Here is a 14223-nt window from a genome sequence, read left to right on the forward strand (position 1 = left end):
CTAGGTACAGGTGCCAGTGCTCTATCCTAGGTACAGGTGCCAGTGTTCTGTCCTAGGTACTGCTGCCAGTGTTCTGTCCTAGGTACTGCTGCCAATGTTCTATACCAGGTACTGGTGCCAGTGTTCTGTCCTAGGTACTGGTGCCAGTGTTCTATCCCAGGTTGTCCTATCTATATATATAATATTTGTTGAAAATGTCCTGAAGATATTTTCACACTGAATGAAGCATTTATGGCAAAGTCTAAAGTCATGGTAGTCAAGTCCATCATTCCGTGGGTGATGTATTCTGATCCTTTCTGTTTGATACTGTACTGGACTGCTGTCACACACAAGCTGATGAAGCTTTCAGAGCAGAGAAAAACGCAGCTTGTTTAAAATTTTATCACAATATCACATAGTGTGTAAATACAGTATAACGTGAAAGGTTAAACATGGTACTGTATGAGCATATGAAGTCAGAGATGTACAGATAAGCTGCCAATCTGTGTAAATTACTCAAAGATTTATGTGAATACTCAATTCCTATCAAATCTGTTCCGTACAAGTACATTTGATTTATTGTAAATATTCAGTAGATTTGGTCTTACATGCATACACAGAAAAAATAGATAAAATAAGTGAGATATATTGAGTTGTTTCTCATATTACGCATCAAGTATGTATATGTTTGTAATAGCAAAATACCCAAATGAGTGTGAGTGAGGTGGGTACGACTTATTGGGTTACTCAAAGAAAAATTAGGATACCCAACTGAGATGAACACAAATGAGAACAGGACCCAAAAAGTAAACTGTAGCTTTGACTAAATTATGAGCATTTCTACCAATCATGTTGTAGCCTAGGTACATCTGAGGACAGCGTCTCTACCAGTCATGCTGAAGGCCAGTCACATCTGAGGATAGTGTCTCTACCAGTCATGCTGAAGGCCAGTCACATCTGAGGATAGTGTCTCTACCAGTCATAGTTGTAGGCCAGTCACATCTGAGGATAGTGTCTCTACCAGTCATGTTTTAGTCCAGTCACATCTGAGGACAGCGTCTCTACCAGTCATGCTGAAGGCCAGTCACATCTGAGGATAGTGTCTCTACCAGTCATAGTTGTAGGCCAGTCACATCTGAGGATAGTGTCTCTACCAGTCATGTTTTAGTCCAGCAACATCTGAGGATAGGGTCTCTACCAGTCATGTTTTAGCCCAGTCACATCTGAGGATAGTGTCTCTACCAGTCATGTTTTAGCCCAGTCACATCTGAGGATAGTGTCTCTACCAGTCATGTTTTAGCCCAGTCACATCTGAGGATAGTGTCTCTACCAGTCATGTTTTAGCCCAGTCACATCTGAGGATAGGGTCTCTACCAGTCATGTTTTAGCCCAGTCACATCTGAGGATAGTCACTGAGGATAGTGTCTACCGATCATGTTGTAGCCTAAGTGCATACGAGGACAGCATCACTACCAATCATGTTGTACCCTACATACATCTCAAGACCACCTCTCTACCAATCGTGTTGTAGCTTAGGTACATATTAGGTTAGCATCTCTGCCAATCATGTTTAGCCTAGGTACATCTAAGGACAGCGTCTCTACCAATCATGTTGTAACTTAGGTACATCTGAGGACAGTGTCTGTACCAATCATGTTGTTGCCCAGTCACATCTGAGGAGAGTGTCTATTGACATACTGTAATGAAGATGTTTCAATGTCACCATTATATTCCTGGCAGGTGTTGTATAACAAATGTCATATCCCCTGACATACTGTAGTGAAGATGTTTCAATGTCACCAGTATGTCACGGGTAGCTGTTGTATAACAAATGTCATATCCCTTGACATACTTTAATGAAGATGTTTCTACTGGAACTGCTGCTCCTAGCCTCAGTACTTGGTTGTGGTTCGGGACAGGCAAATTAAGCAAGCCAAGTCTTAAATCTTTGAAAAATGTGATAGACCATAAACTAGATTGTAATACCTTAAGCATTTACAGCAGTTGTAACTCTATCATCTCCTTAAACATCCCTTCATGTGTGTACTCACAGTGTTTGGGGTAGTCAAATGTAGTAAGCTGACATAAGATTCAGGCAATATACAAACTGCACACTTGAAGGTATGTGCCATATTTTCTACCGTTTAGGATTTTTTTTTCTGAAATCAATAAGCGATCAGTAGTAGGGTAAATAATCATATATAGATGTGACATTAGATCCATGTATGTCCCTTGAGCAGGTGATTACAGTCTTATTAAAATGAAACACAGAACACCTGACATTTCGATGTTCTTCAATCCATGGAGAAACATAATGCCACATGTCATAAATTGTACTTTGAGATAGCTGAGGAAATAAGCTGTGAGACATTTTATCAATACCTGCTGCTAGTCATGACCATTTCCAGGCACACAGATTAACCTCAACAGTAGGCCAATCATCTGTAAAGTGTGTCAGGGATACAACTGATTAATGCAGATATACAGCCTGGTTATTGTGAGTAAGTGAGTTTAGTTTTACGTCCTCTCAGCAGTATTCAGGCTATATGGCGATGGACTGTAAATAATTGAGTCTGGTCCAGACAGTTCAGTGATCAACAGCATGAGCATCAGACAATTCAGTGATCAACAGCATGAGCATCAATCTGATCAATCAGTGTCTGTCTGCCTGTCTTCCTTGTTGTGTCATCACACCCCTAACAAGGGACACTGCTTGATATGAGACAATCACCTGACGCAGCAGACATTCAGTTTGTAAAATCACAATTATATTATCCCCTCTGTTGAACCACTGAATGTCTCCCCACAAAGATTAGGCACATTGTGCCTAATGAGAGGAGACGATCCATAAGCACGTATAGTTCAGAAGCTATTGTTTATATACTTTAAATAGTTCACTGTTATTTCGCTAATTGAATGTTGATATTTTAGGTGTTCTTCCATCCTGATCCTAAGTTTAGATAAAAGTCAATACCAGTATATTCTGGGGCTTATCAGCTTCCCGATCTCATGCATGCCCAAACAACGTTGTTCACATAATTTCCGCTTGTTTCAGAACTGCAGTGGATGTGAGTTTAACTCAACAAGGCAGGAGATAATCTGAGAGGTAAGTGAGATGTTTACAGCACATTGATCAGCATCAATAATTTACACATGAAATTAGCAGCACAGAAAAAGATTAAGTAAGGCAGTATAGCCAAAGGGTTTGCCGATTTTATCTGATTGACAGACCTTTGTTTTTCCTTGCAGACTTGTCATACAGGTACCTGTAATATCTGTGATTATACCACTTAACAGTTTCTGATTAGATGAGGTGGGGCAGGTGTCTCATGCCTTAAATATGTGGAACTGATTGGAGATATTACACCATCAGCAATCCCAACTGTGTTAGCCTGTAGCAGGCAAGTGGATTGTTGTTTTGATTAAACATGTTTTTTCGACCGAAGTCTCTCTAGTATGAAGGAGTTTGAGATAATGGTCAAGTTTGTGCCATGTTTTTCAGGATCCGTGGCAGGTTCTGTGCATGCAAGTCTGAGCCATGTTATTCCAAGTCTGAGCCATGTTATTCAAGCCTGATGTCATGTAGAAAGCTGTTTTTCTGAAGGTTCTTTTGTAGAATGAGCCGACATGATCTTCATCAAGAAAGTTGATTTGTTATTGTCCTACTTCATTATTGCTGATTGGGCAGACGTGATCTTCATCAAGAAGGTAATTTGCTGGTGTCCAGCTTCATTGTTGCTGATTTATCAGACGTGGTATTCATCATAAAGGTAGATTTACAGGTGTCCAACTTCATTGTTGCTGATTGGTCAGACATGATCTTCGTCTTGAAGGTAGATTTGTTATTGTCCTACTTCATTGTTGCTGATAGGTCAAACATGATTTTCTTCTAGAGGGTAGATTTGCTGGTGTCTATCTTCATTTTTGCCGATTGGTTAGATATGATCTTCATCTAGAGTGCAGAAGGTATACTTGCAGCTGTCCAACTTCATTGCTGCTGACTGGTCACACATGATCTGCACTCAGGAGGTAGAGTTACTGATTTCCTTCTTTATTGTCGTGACATTATGAAAGATATGTTTGTGGATTGTTTTAAATGGAAAGAACAAATGTCATAATGCTACATTTTCACATTAAGTTCATTTTCTGTTTATGTCAGTTCACATATATTCCATAACTTTTTATGCATTGTTTCTCCAATATCCCAGCCAGTACCTTAGTGTCTCAGGAGGTTCAAAAAATAAATCTTCGATGCTGTCTTCAGTTATTTTAAAACAGGACAGAACAAATATCATAATGCTACATTTTGACATTAAGTTCATTTTCTGTTTATGTCAGTTTCCATATATTCCATAACTTTTTATGCATTGTTTCTCCAATATCCCAGCCAGTACCTTAGTGTCTCAGGAGGTTCAAAAAAAAAATCTTCGATGCTGTCTTCAGTTATTTTAAAACAGGATGGTGGTTCGAACCCCATTAACCTCCCATGCTATAATAATTCTTGACATAAAGATTATATAGCAATATCAGCATCCAATTTTGAACAGACATACTTAAGGTATAATAAGACAGGGGATACCATCTATATCTGCCAAGAGGTCCTGGTACCTGGTACACAACTTCCTTTTCAATATTCAATCTCCAGATTTCCTCATTGAAGAAAAAACAGAACAACTTTGGTATAGAAAATCTTAAAGAACAAGTTAAAAGGTAACAGTTAAACATTGATGTTGATAAGAACATACTAGAAACTGCTTGTATCAAAGTGCTAGTCAATACTGATAACAAACTGAAAAAATACATGGAGTTATCACTTCCAGGAAGTATTACATATTTCTTCATCATATTGAATCATTTTTCCTGTACTATCTTCCACCATTTTTACAAACATTTACTTTTGTTTTTTCCATATTATTTCCTCTGGCAGATCATGTTTCTTCTGCCTAAAAAATCTAGACATCAGCTGCAAATTCAGGGATACATAGTCAGGCATAATCCAGATAAATATCTATGTCTCTGTTGATTAGAAGAAAAATATTCAGTCTCTTATTCAGAACATCCATGAACAACTCAATGAAACTACATGTAATGGATAAACCTGGGTAAATGTTCGCTAAGCTAGTTTCCACGTGTGTGGGGAATGGCAATTCTGGAGACATCAACCAAGAAAACCATCGATATACGGAACCCCAAAACATCACCCTGCAACTGATCCACATTTTCTATTCATTATATTTAGATTTAGCTAGTGTCATGAATTCCTTTATCTCTTCATGAGCATGCCAGGCATATGTCATGTCTAGTGTCATGTCGATATAAGTGCGTGAGTTTAGGTTTAAGCTGCACTCAGCAACATTCCAGCTATATGGCAGTGGTCTGTAAATTATCGAGTCTGGACCAGACAATCCAGTGATCAACGGTATGAGCATCGATCTGCGCAATTGGGAACCGATCACATGTGTCAAACGAGTCAGCGAGTCTGACCACCCAATCCCGTTAGTCACCTCTTACTATGTAGATATGAGCAGACTTTTGAGTGTCATGTATATAGCACGGATTATGTGATGTAATTTTCCTGCACATGGGATCTGTACTCTGAGGAACCATCTCTCAAACACAAAGTGTCTCCTTATTTGTACAAAACATGGATCAAACAATTTGCAAATTATACTGTCAGTACAGTTACATGGCAGATGAACTTTTGTTTAGTTTTCTTTACTAGAAGAAGAATGGTTCCTAGTCTTCCTGGGCCTGCTTTCACAAAGCACTAAGGTGATAGTATGTCACTAAGTTAACCTTAATGCAGTGTTAAAGAATGGCAGTTGAGGTTAACCTTAGTGCAGTGGTAAAGAATGGGAGTTAAGGTTAACCTTAGTGCAGTGTTAAAGAATGGGAGTTATAGTTAACCTTAGTGCAGTGTTAAAGAATGGCAGTTGAGGTTAACCTTAGTGCAGTGGTAAAGAATGGGAGTTAAGGTTAACCTTAGTGCAGTGTTAAAGAATGGGAGTTAAGGTTAACCTTAGTGCAGTGTTAAAGAATGGGAGTTAAGGTTAACCTTAGTGCAGTGTTAAAGAATGGGAGTTAAGGTTAACCTTAGTGCAGTGTTAAAGAATGGGAGTTATGGTTAACCTTAGTGCAGTGTTAAAGAATGGTAGTTATGGTTAACCTTAGTGCAGTGTTAAAGAATGGGAGTTAAGGTTAACCTTAGTGCAGTGTTAAAGAATGGGAGTTAAGGTTAACCTTTGTGCAGTGTTAAAGAATGGGAGTTATGGTTAACCTTAGTGCAGTGTTAAAGAATGGGAGTTAAGGTTAACCTTAGTGCAGTGTTAAAGAATGGGAGTTAAGGTTAACCTTAGTGCAGTGTTAAAGAATGGGAGTTAAGGTTAACCTTAGTGCAGTGTTAAAGAATGGGAGTTATGGTTAACCTTAGTGCAGTGTTAAAGAATGGGAGTTAAGGTTAACCTTAGTGCAGTGTTAAAGAATGGGAGTTATGGTTAACCTTAGTGCAGTGTTAAAGAATGGGAGTTAAGGTTAACCTTAGTGCAGTGTTAAAGAATGGGAGTTATGGTTAACCTTAGTGCAGTGTTAAAGAATGGGAGTTATGGTTAACCTTAGTGCAGTGTTAAAGAATGGGAGTTAAGATTAACCTTAGTGCAGTGTTAAAGAATGGGAGTTAAGGTTAACCTTAGTGCAGTGTTAAAGAATGGGAGTTAAGATTAACCTTAGTGCAGTGTTAAAGAATGGTAGTTATGGTTAACCTTAGTGCAATGTTAAAGAATGGGAGTTATGGTTAACCTTAGTGCAGTGTTAAAGAATGGGAGTTAAGATTAACCTTAGTGCAGTGTTAAAGAATGGGAGTTAAGATTAACCTTAGTGCAGTGTTAAAGAATGGGAGTTAAGGTTAACCTTAGTGCAGTGTTAAAGAATGGGAGTTATGGTTAACCTTAGTGCAGTGTTAAAGAATGGGAGTTATGGTTAACCTTAGTGCAGTGTTAAAGAATGGTAGTTATGGTTAACCTTAGTGCAGTGTTAAAGAATGGTAGTTATGGTTAACCTTAGTGCAGTGTTAAAGAATGGGATTTAAGATTAACCTTAGTGCAGTGTTAAAGAATGGGAGTTAAGATTAACCTTAGTGCAGTGTTAAAGAATGGGAGTTATAGTTAACCTTAGTGCAGTGTGAAAGAATGGTAGTTATGGTTAAGCTTAGTGGAATGTTAAAGAATGGGAGTTATGGTTAACCTTAGTGCAGTGTTAAAGAATGGGATTTAAGATTAACCTTAGTGCAGTGGTAAAGAATGGGAGTTAAGATTAACCTTAGTGCAGTGTTAAAGAATGGGAGTTAAGGTTAACCTTAGTGCAGTGTTAAAGAATGGGAGTTAAGGTTAACCTTAGTGCAGTGTTAAAGAATGGGAGTTATGGTTAACCTTAGTGCAGTGTTAAAGAATGGGAGTTATGGTTAACCTTAGTGCAGTGTTAAAGAATGGGAGTTAAGGTTAACCTTAGTGCAGTGTTAAAGAATGGGAGTTATGGTTAACCTTAGTGCAGTGTTAAAGAATGGGAGTTAAGGTTAACCTTAGTGCAGTGTTAAAGAATGGTAGTTATGGTTAACCTTAGTGCAGTGTTAAAGAATGGTAGTTATGGTTAACCTTAGTGCAGTGTTAAAGAATGGGATTTAAGATTAACCTTAGTGCAGTGTTAAAGAATGGGAGTTAAGATTAACCTTAGTGCAGTGTTAAAGAATGGGAGTTATAGTTAACCTTAGTGCAGTGTGAAAGAATGGTAGTTATGGTTAACCTTAGTGGAATGTTAAAGAATGGGAGTTATGGTTAACCTTAGTGCAGTGTTAAAGAATGGGATTTAAGATTAACCTTAGTGCAGTGGTAAAGAATGGGAGTTAAGATTAACCTTAGTGCAGTGTTAAAGAATGGGAGTTAAGGTTAACCTTAGTGCAGTGTTAAAGAATGGGAGTTAAGGTTAACCTTAGTGCAGTGTTAAAGAATGGGAGTTATGGTTAACCTTAGTGCAGTGTTAAAGAATGGGAGTTATGGTTAACCTTAGTGCAGTGTTAAAGAATGGGAGTTATGGTTAACCTTAGTGCAGTGTTAAAGAATGGGAGTTATGGTCAACCTTAGTGCAGTGTTAAAGAATGGGAGTTAAGGTTAACCTTAATGCAGTGTTAAAGAATGGGAGTTAAGGTTAACCTTAGTGCAGTGTTAAAGAATGGGAGTTATGGTTAACCTTTGTGCAGTGTTAAAGAATGGGAGTTATGGTTAACCTTAATGCAGTGTTAAAGAATGGGAGTTAAGATTAACCTTAGTGCAGTGTTAAAGAATGGGAGTTATGGTTAACCTTAGTGCAGTGTTAAAGAATGGGAGTTAAGGTTAACCTTAGTGCAGTGTTAAAGAATGGGAGTTATGGTTAACCTTAATGCAGTGTTAAAGAATGGGAGTTAAGATTAACCTTAGTGCAGTGTTAAAGAATGGGAGTTATGGTTAACCTTAGTGCAGTGTTAAAGAATGGGAGTTAAGGTTAACCTTAGTGCAGTGTTAAAGAATGGGAGTTATGGTTAACCTTTGTGCAGTGTTAAAGAATGGGAGTTATGGTTAACCTTAATGCAGTGTTAAAGAATGGGAGTTAAGATTAACCTTAGTGCAGTGTTAAAGAATGGGAGTTATGGTTAACCTTTGTGCAGTGTTAAAGAATGGGAGTTATGGTTAACCTTAATGCAGTGTTAAAGAATGGGAGTTAAGATTAACCTTAGTGCAGTGTTAAAGAATGGGAGTTATGGTTAACCTTAGTGCAGTGTTAAAGAATGGGAGTTAAGATTAACCTTAGTGCAGTGTTAAAGAATGGGAGTTAAGGTTAACCTTAGTGCAGTGTTAAAGAATGGGAGTTAAGGTTAACCTTAGTGCAGTGTTAAAGAATGGGAGTTATGGTTAATCTTTGTGCAGTGTTAAAGAATGGGAGTTAAGATTAACCTTAGTGCAGTGTTAAAGAATGGGAGTTAAGGTTAACCTTAGTGCAGTGTTAAAGAATGGGAGTTATGGTTAACCTTAGTGCAGTGTTAAAGAATGGGAGTTAAGATTAACCTTAGTGCAGTGTTAAAGAATGGTAGTTAAGGTTAACCTTAGTGCAATGTTAAAGAATGGGAGTTAAGGTTAACCTTAGTGCAGTGTTAAAGAATGGTAGTTATGGTTAACCTTAGTGCAGTGTTAAAGAATGGGAGTTAAGGTTAACCTTAGTGCAGTGTTAAAGAATGGGAGTTAAGGTTAACCTTAGTGCAGTGTTAAAGAATGGGAGTTAAGATTAACCTTAGTGCAGTGTTAAAGAATGGGAGTTATGGTTAACCTTAGTGCAGTGTTAAAGAATGGGAGTTATGGTTAACCTTTGTGGAATGTTAAAGAATGGGAGTTAAGGTTAACCTTAGTGCAGTGTTAAAGAATGGTAGTTAAGGTTAACCTTAGTGAAGTGTTAAAGAATGGGAGTTAAGATTAACCTTAGTGCAGTGTTAAAGAATGGGAGTTATGGTTAACCTTAGTGCAGTGTTAAAGAATGGGAGTTATGGTTAACCTTAGTGCAGTGTTAAAGAATGGGAGTTAAGATTAACCTTAGTGCAGTGTTAAAGAATGGGAGTTATGGTTAACCTTAGTGGAATGTTAAAGAATGGGAGTTAAGGTTAACCTTAGTGCAGTGTTAAAGAATGGGAGTTATGGTTAACCTTAGTGCAATGTTAAAGAATGGGAGTTAAGATTAACCTTAGTGAAGTGTTAAAGAATGGGAGTTAAGGTTGACCTTAGTGCAGTGTTAAAGAATGGGAGTTAAGGTTAACCTTAGTGCAGTGTTAAAGAATGGGAGTTAAGATTAACTTTAGTAAAGGTTGTTTTGTGAAAGGAACCCCTGCACTGGATACTATCACTGCTGGTACATTTAAACTCAGCACCTCAAGGAAGATATCTTCAAGAGAAGTATTAAAGATTAAGTGTCACTAACACATCACTTTCTTGTAACATGCTGTACTCCACCCAACACTTATTGTAATGCTGTATTCCTAGGCAAAGCACATTTATCTGTAGGTTCTCATCTGACGGGTCTCATTTTACTTAGGAGTTGCTTGCTCCTTTCATGGCCACATATGTATGTATACCATTACTCTTCCTGTAACGCACACCTCACTGTTTCACCAATCTCAGGCTGCTAATTTTGTACCTCCCCGGACCAGTGGGAACAGAGGTTGACCCTAACCATTTCTGTGACTGATGAATGTCAAGAATAGACACTTCATACTTTCCTTCTCTTCAGGATAATGACAAGTGATCTCCCATGTGTCACAACTAGGCCAGGGCTGGACAACAGTCACAGCTTCTATCCTGGTCTTAGAAGTACAGGATGTCCATTCCAGGGCTGGACACCAGTCACAGCTGTATCCTGGTCTTAGAAGTACAGGATGTCCATTCCAGGGCTGGACACCAGTCACAGCTGTATCCTGGTCTTAGAAGTACAGGATGTCCATTCCAGGGCTGGACACCAGTCACAGCTGTATCCTGGTCTTAGAAGTACAGGATGTCCATTCCAGGGCTGGACACCAGTCACAGCTGTATCCTGGTCTTAGAAGTACAGGATGTCCATGTACATCTGCCGTATTGTAGTATATCAGTAGCAGGGGATGTTAGACACTCTGTCACATTCGTATGTTTCTCAGGGTTGAGATAAACCTATGTGTTGTATGTCTGGGCCATGGTAACAAGTTATGAATTCATGTACATTCATGTACAGTATCAAATCCATGTCAGCTTCAGTTTATGATGGTGGTTTTGAACACCAATGTTTGAAGTGCATGTTTCCATGCTTGTCATATGAGTAGACATAGCCCCTCCCTTTCCCTCTAAATTCATATGTGATATTAGACTCTGAATATGCCATCTAGACTGTGTATTGATTGTTGCACCGTGCTTTCCAACACAAATTCATTACATTGTCAGCTTCTACAGCTATCCATATCCAAATCATTCAGCTAACTTGCACAATCACAGAATACTTTACTATGCCTTCGATTACCGAGATTACTTTATCAATAACATGCCACACAATTTCCATGTAACAAATCACCTGGTTTCCCAGGTTCAGGGCCAGCTCATTACAGTGTTACCTTGTTGTAGGAGACTGAAGAACAATGATGGCTTGAAGCCTCCTTGTCATCCTTCATACAACCATAAACCCGTGAAGATCCGGGATAGAATAGGTCTTCAGCAACCTATGCTTGCCAGAAAAGGGACTGTGCTTGTCTTAAGAGGCGACTATCAGATATCATGGCAATCAGGCTTGCTGACTTGGTTGACACATGTCATCTGTTCCCTATGCACAGATTGATGCTTGTGCTGTTGATCACTGGATTGTCAGGTCCAGACTTGATTATTTATAGACTGCCACCATATAGCTGGAATATTGGTGAATGTGGCATAAAACTAAACTCTCAACCAACAGGGTAAAAGAAACAACCAACATCAGTCATCAGTATCAAAGCTGACGTGCTATCACCTGCACGATTGGGACTGTATCAGTCGTTCAAGTTGTCATCAGTGGATGTAGAGCGATGTTACTGCAGCTCACTGTTATAAGGGTAACGCTATTTTTCAGGGCATTATCATTTGCAGAAGCCCGAGGTCTTTCATTAACTGCCCGACTGCCCTGAAAAATAGCGTTACCGTTATTATAGCTAAAATGAATAGAATTTTGAATAAAATAAGATTAAAAATAACGCCATCGGTTTAGAAGCATTTACTGCCAACAACAAAACGACGGAGGTCACTGACACACATTTTACAAATATAGTCACGTCATAGAACAACAGAGCTGACGTCGCTATTGAGTGACGACATTCGACCTTGACCTTTGCTCATACTACCAGCCGCCATTGTTTTCAGTGATCAACAACGTTAGACTTCAAGTCGATATTTTCATTGCTGTATGTTGTAATTTATGGTACAATTGTTATGGATGGCACAGGCAGGAAAGTGCATAATGGCACAGGCACATGTGCCGAATGTGAGCCAGATATATGGTCAAGTTCAATCGAGCCGTAGGTGATTGAACTTCAGCAGCTAAGCTACTTATGACATCACCTAACAACGGGCTTGATAATGGCCCGTCGTCAAGCATTTTGCGGGCATTATCAAGTTACAGTGGACCGCTCATTTCTGATAACGTGCGGTCATTTTAATGATAATTCTATCCATTTTAGCTATAATGCTCTGTGATACTAGACTGAGGCTTGATAATGTGAAAACAGATGGCTTGTTGAAACTACTTGTAGATAGGTATCCCAGTGAATAGTACACATACACTGCCTTGACAGAATTGGTATTATGTTAACTAAAATAGAAATTGTTGAACCACTTTACCACAACAGAATACACCTACTACTCATGTTTTTGGAGTAATGAGGTACATGGTCTGTGTGAACTGTTGATGGGTTGTGTTTTTGTAGATAACAGCCTTGTTAGACTACCTGTAGCCATTTTTGTAGCTGGAGGAAGTAGCTCAGTCCCCTGGGTATCAGGTGCTACAGGTGCACTCTCTCCCCTCGACCATCTGTCCCAGTAGCACTCCACCATGCAGGAACACGAAAGTGTAAATAACTTAATTAATCCAGCATAAACTAGAAAATAATTTGGAGATATCATTTGATAACGCCCATATCTCACCAGTATTCCAGAACAGATAATGAAGTTAGACAATTTTGGAACTTTCGGTGAATCGCTCCCCTGCCTAGACAAAATAATCAAGGCCAAGTGAAACCAAGTTTGATGATGTCCAACTCCTTCTGGCTATTATCATGTTATACTGTGATATGATTTTTGGGTCAGAATTGGGTTTGCTGTGATCAGTTTTCATTGAAAATAACCTTAAAGCAGAAAATGAAAATGATGATAAGTGAGAAACCATTTTAAGATCATCTGAAAACGAATATAGACATTTCATGTTTGTTTGGTTCTTTTTTAAAGGCGCTGGTTGGTCTCAGCAGTAGTCAATATGGGTTACATATTGGTGCCCTCTTTTGACCACCATACAGTGGTGGTGTTTTTGAAAGTGGTAGTCGTGTAGTTGGTTGATGTGGTGGTGTCTCTGAACCTGGTAGTCCTGTAGTTGGTTGATGTGGTGGTGTCTCTGAACGTGGTGGTCCTGTAGTTGGTTGATGTGGTGGGTTCCTAGCTGGTTGAAAGGGAGTTAGCACTTGATAGTGTAAAGTCAGTACATCCTTAAAGGTGAAATGTGATTCTGTGGTTCAACTCAGCCAAAACATTGTTCATGTATTGTATGAAGTGATAATGAGTCAGTTTCAGGTTGCATTTAAATTGTCAGCACAAGTAAAGCTGTTGGGTGAAATGTAGACTTGGTCTGTGTTACAACTGATGTATGAGTGAGAACTCTACAGCAAATCATTCTGCAATGATGGTTGCACGGATGTGTCCTGGCAGGGGTGGAGGTGATGGGCAGAGGTATCAGCTTGACACGGAAGGATATAACAGATTTCAGGAGTAATCAGGAGTGACAGCAAAAAGTTCTGTTGGAGCCAGCCAAGGTATGAGTGATGTGAATGATCAATGGATGCTGGACATCTCCACACCTCAGCCAGCCAAGCCTACAGTTCAGACAGACTGGCAGAATGGGAACTTACACCCACAATAGTGACATGTAAGAACTAGACAGGATTGTAGGGAATGAGATTTGTTGGAGATAAGTAGACCTGGAGTCTATGATCAGTTTAAGAATGTGGTCAGCCCTGTTATATCAGGTTGATCATGTGTGAAGTGAAGGGGTGACAGACAGATCTGTTGTAGGTTGGCAAGACTGCACATTACACAAGTTATGGATCACTCCAGCTAAACTTGTTAACCTTTCCAGAGGGTATTTGAGAACAAAGATGAGTTCAATAACTTCATACCTCTATGAACATTATCGTTCTTGTCTTTGTTAAGCAGATTCCTGTGACATACCTGAGGTCAGATATACAGCAGGGATAGACTATTGCAAGAACACTGCAGTATGCGTTTATGGCACCAACATTCTCTCTCCTGATAATGTTACAATAAAACTCAGAGTAGTGGCAGGAGTGATCACATGAGGCAGTTTTCAGGTTTGTTAAGGTCCAGACAAAACATCCATGACCTCTTTGTGTCATAGATGTCTACCCCATTACAATCACTGATCTCCCAGTGTTATAAAGACCATCTACTGTACATTGGA

General features: G+C 39.1%; 1 protein-coding gene across 3 annotated transcripts in view; it reads left to right on the top strand.

Annotated features, from left to right (window-relative positions):
• The first annotated feature begins 3032 nt into the window (after window positions 1–3032).
• The window catches only part of LOC137291758 (kin of IRRE-like protein 1), a 117440-nt gene continuing 106249 nt past the window's right edge, over window positions 3033–14223 (top strand). For all 3 annotated transcript variants that reach the window (XR_010957279.1, XM_067823273.1, XM_067823286.1), the window contains exon 1: window positions 3033–3085. The gene's annotated coding sequence lies outside the window, so the exon portion shown is untranslated. The remainder of the gene's footprint in view (window positions 3086–14223) is intronic.

Source organism: Haliotis asinina, chromosome 1, assembly GCF_037392515.1.
Source record: "Haliotis asinina isolate JCU_RB_2024 chromosome 1, JCU_Hal_asi_v2, whole genome shotgun sequence".
Classification (NCBI taxonomy): Eukaryota; Metazoa; Mollusca; class Gastropoda; order Lepetellida; family Haliotidae; genus Haliotis; species Haliotis asinina.